This window comes from Lolium perenne, chromosome 6 (genome assembly GCF_019359855.2).
Source record: "Lolium perenne isolate Kyuss_39 chromosome 6, Kyuss_2.0, whole genome shotgun sequence".
NCBI lineage: Eukaryota > Viridiplantae > Streptophyta > Magnoliopsida > Poales > Poaceae > Lolium > Lolium perenne.
Window position 1 is genome coordinate 216,146,438 of NC_067249.2, and position 4,741 is coordinate 216,151,178.

General features: G+C 45.5%; 1 non-coding gene across 1 annotated transcript; it reads left to right on the top strand.

Moving 5' to 3' along the window:
* Positions 1–354: 354 nt before the first annotated feature.
* On the top strand, positions 355–428 carry TRNAV-CAC (transfer RNA valine (anticodon CAC)). The gene has a single exon. It is a non-coding gene; the product is annotated as a tRNA-Val (tRNA).
* The last annotated feature ends 4,313 nt before the right edge of the window (positions 429–4,741 follow it).

Below are 4,741 nucleotides of genomic sequence, written 5' to 3' on the forward strand. Positions count from 1 at the left end.
AGGGCGTGACACAAGGAATACTTGCAAAATTGCGTCCTCGCAATCTGAGTCGTGTATTTTCAAGTACGTACACCGCAAAATAAAGAAGACAAACCACACGAGTTCCGGGCAACAAGCAGCAGCCCACCATACTCTGGATCAGTGCACCCTATTTTGGATTCTGGTACCTAAGCACACATGGCCTGTTTGGTGGAGACCTCACGCTTACTCCTACGACTTCACGGTCTGTGGTGAAGGGCCCTTTCCGGTTTAACGTTCGTGCACGTTCCTTCCACGGATTTCAGAATTATTAAGATAAACTACAGTAGTATTAGATTTTGATTAATAGGCGAAACAGTTGCAACTTAACAACATGTCTGGGTGGTGTAGTTGGTTATCACGTTAGTCTCACACACTAAAGGTCCCCAGTTCGAACCTGGGCTTAGACATTCCACTTTTTAATTTTATTAACATTTATTTCTTTCTCTCTTTTTTCTTGATGAATCTCAGCTTCAACTCTACCAGTGTTGCCCACACACAAAAAAACTCTGCACTAGTCAAACATATTAAAATCTAACTCTTCCCGTAAACTCATCTCACCTAAACTTAACCAAACGAAATTGGCAAAACTCATCTTTTGTCGGCACAAATCGTCCTTGCAAGAACTTGCCAACACACATTCTACTCGTTGCAAAAGCTGGGATGTAAATGCAGCCCAAGCCAACCACGAAGCGCAAAAAATTGTACCCGGGTCTACAACGGCAAAAGATGCTAAGGGCATCTCCACTAGGGCAACAAATGTAGCTTCCAGCATGCTTATTGGGGCATCGGGCATGAAATCTGAGCTCAACTGCCCTCTAAATACGTTAACTTTGTGTGATGCGACCCAATAAACTGTTCACACTCTCACGTTGGTCGCGTGGTCGGCATAGGAATGTCGGACTCGCCCGATCAATGTCGCCACATAGGATACTGATAGGTGGGTTTCACTTGTTACGACCCTACCATTCTTCCCTCGCCCCTCATCTCCCATCGTGCCCCAGCTCTTCTCCAACCCCAACCATATTTTGATGCTGACAGTTCGTCGCCGCCTCCCATTTTGACACTAACGAAGCTCAGGTCTCCCACCCCCCCCCCCCCCCTTCGTGCCCTAGATCGTCTCCAACCCCAACCATATTTTGATGCCAACAGTCTTCGCCGCCTCCCCGTTTCGACATTGATGAAGCAGAGGTCTCCCTCCTCCCCCACCCCTGTCTCGCCGTCGTTCATGTTGCTCATGTTAGTCCAAGTATGTAATCACATGTGAGGATATGTTCCAATGATCTCATGTTGACAGTAATGTACGTATTTCTTCCAAAAGTATGTATTTCTTCCAAAAGTACGCATTTCTTCCAAAAGTTAATCACATACAGGTCGTTCTGAACATACCCAACAAAATCTATGCTTAGAGTCTTGCTCCACATGAGGATCACAATGTCAATATGAAAGAAAGTGGCAAAGCCAATAATTGCAATTTCACGAACAAGGGAAATTAAATTGTATCCAAGGATTTGTACAAACATGACTTTCATAATGGACATATCCGGTGTGACTAGCACCTTACCCAAAGTCAATACCTTAGAAGCCAATCCATCTCCTTAGGCAACACAAATGTTTGCCTTAGTTTCGTGAGAAATTCTTTGCTACAATTATATAACTAGTGGTTCCACTATCGAGCAGCAAGTTTCCTCCCTTGGAATAATCATACAAGATACCGAGTCTTGGTTTTAGGTAGCTTTTTTTTGGATGTGCCCTGTTTTGTTAGTAATAACGGTATTTCAAACCCAAAGAGAATTCAATATAACAACAAGGAGACCCAACATATTTAACATAAGCTTGCTCATCCTTAGCACGGCAAAGAACATAAGATGGGTTATATTTTCCAACAAAGTCATTATGAGTGGATTTTCCCATTTGTGGCATAACCACACAAACAACGATGCTCTTTTCTTTCTCATTTGTCGTCTCCCCCTTGTTCGCAAAAGTATCTTTGGAAGGTAGAATAGACTTGGCTTTCTTTTTCTTATTGTTTCTCTTCTTGTGTGACTTGGTGGTAAACACAAGTCTTTCTTTGTCCATATTTACCCTTTGATTGCTCAAAATGTCATTTAGGCTCTTCTCCCCGTTGAGGCAAGTGGATAGGCCCTTAGCAAGTCCGGCCTTCAACCTAGTGTTCTCCTTAACAATATGTGCACGCTCATGATGTGTCCGAAAGCAACATATTGTTCATTACAAAAAGATATACTTTTTTTTTGTCTCATTATATGCTCTATCTAGCTTTGTTTATATCCTAAAATGAAAGATTAGATGTTTTTTTTTGCTTCATTATCATAAGATATTTGCACAACTAATTAATTTATTAGGATTTATTACTTTTCCTTATCTTTGTTGTGTAGGTGTTATGAACCTCTATGGACAAAGCGCAAGGGAAATGAGGCAAACGGAGGCAATATGGAGGAGTTACACTTAGCCATTTTGAGATGGAAAAAGTGAGAATTTTCATCACAAGATAATAAAGATCTAAGACCATGGTGTTGTATCCGCCATTCATACGAATCCAACGAGACAAAGAACATGTCCATCAAAATTCGTATGAAGAAATGACATCTAAATTATTACTTATTCAAAAAATCCTTAATAACATAACACATTTAATCGACAACCATCACCACATAACTTGCCCAATTGGAAGAACCTTTACTTCTCTATACTATATGACATTTGTAAGTTCCCAACAAGATTATAAACCAATTTCAGACCAGGTCGAACAACTAGAGGCTATATGTGTGCACATATAGTTTTTAAGTCAAGTTTCCATACAACAAAGCCTAAATAAACCAAATCAGCAACACTTGCCCCATCATATGATGAATTCAGTTTTCTGAACCATATTCCAGCTTGTTCAATCTTTCAATCTTCAGTTAGAGTTTGGTCATGGTTTTTTTTCTTTCGTGGAAGTACATTCTAACATTTAGAGGGTGTTTGGCTCCAACCACAATTTTTCAAGGCAACATTTAGGAGTTTGGCATGTGTTTGATTTTTATCACACTTTAAAGTTGTTACATTTTATCATTCATATGGTCCTCGTCACCACGTGTCGTAGAGTCCAGTCATTGACATCTTTTATCACATTTTGTGGCACCCAGTTTTCAACCACACTTTTGTGTTCCACGCATTGCAAACTTAAGTTTGGCAAAGTTTGTCTAGGAGCCAAATAGACCCCAAGTAATCTTGTTTTCTTAGGTGTTACAGTATATAGAAAGACTTGAAAACAAATGGGTTGGTTTAAATTCAGGACAACCATCGGGGTGTGTTGGATTCAAATGTTAGCAGGCTCTCACCTCAGTCTCGCCTAAAAGCAGAAACTACTTTTTCGCACTGAACGTGAATATGAATCCCAAACATCCAAACAAACGCGTAAAACAGAAAAATTTATTAGAAGTCAGTCACACCTCCCCGCGAACGGGTCAAAGTGTCAAAAGATGCCGCGGAAACATTTGAGCCAAAATTAAAAAATCTCTGCGTCGCTACAATCCTGGAGAAGCTGACAAATTCCGTTAGGATACCATGGCACCCCAGGTCTTTGTTCTTGAGCGAACGATTGACCTGAGCTTTACGGCGCAGCGGCTATATTTAATTTCGAGATTTGTCTTGTAGAGCAAAACCACACTCCATCATCAGTGCCATGCAACGACCCACGAGAGACTCCATGGAGCAATTGAGCATGCCAGGACAAGCAGATGGGGAAGCAGTAATGAAAGAACCGCGCTCATGGCCGCCACGTTCGGCCCCAGCGATGTTGAGTAAGGGCATCTCCAGCGGCGCGACGCATTTTAGCGTCCGCGCGCGTCCATTTGCGTCGGTTCTTTTGGTCGAAAACGACCGCGTGTCCGTTTGCGTCGGGGGTGGCTCCAGCGGCACGACGTATTTTTTTTAGGACGAATCATTTTTTTTGAACTGAAACATAATTTACAAAAACTGAAACATAACTTACATACTTGAAAACAGAAAAAAAACCTAAAACGCCTACTGTTGTGCATCGTGGCCGTGCTGCTCCTCGTCGCTGTCGAGCAAGATGACCTCCGGTATGTCCCACGGCCAGTAGCCATCCGGGGGAGCGTACGCCGGGCGCGATCGCGGTGCTCGAGGTTGAGGAGGCTGCGGCTGAGGCGGCGGTGGAGGCGCCAGTGCGCGGCGTGGCGGCGGATGAGGAGCCCAGCCATAAGGCTGTGGCGGCAGTGGGGGAGGCGCCCAAGGCTGTGGCGGCGGTGGAGGAGGCGCCGCCGAGTCCAGGAGCGCCTGTCGAAGGGCTTCATCCGCGGACAGGCCCGGTGGCATGACAGCGGTGGCGTAGCGGGGCAACGGAGGCTGCACAGGCGCGTCGTACTCGGAGACGAGGAGGCCGAGCTTGGCCATCTCGTCGTCCGTCATGTTGTCGGGGAACTCGAAGTTCCGGCCCTCCGCCATGGCCTGCTGCCATTCGTGGAAGACGAGGTCGACGTAGTCCTCGCTGTCGTCCTTCACCTCCTCGCTATGGTACGCGAGCGCCTCGATGTAGTCGTCGTCGTCGTCGTACACGGCGTAGGCTTCGTCGTCGTCGTCCTCGTCCTCGCGGTCGTTGTGTTGCGGCTGCTCACGTCGCGTCGGCGCCTGCTGACGACGCGTCGGCGCCTGCTGACGACGAGCCGGCGGTGCAGGGCCGAAGGGATAATCCCTGTCGCCC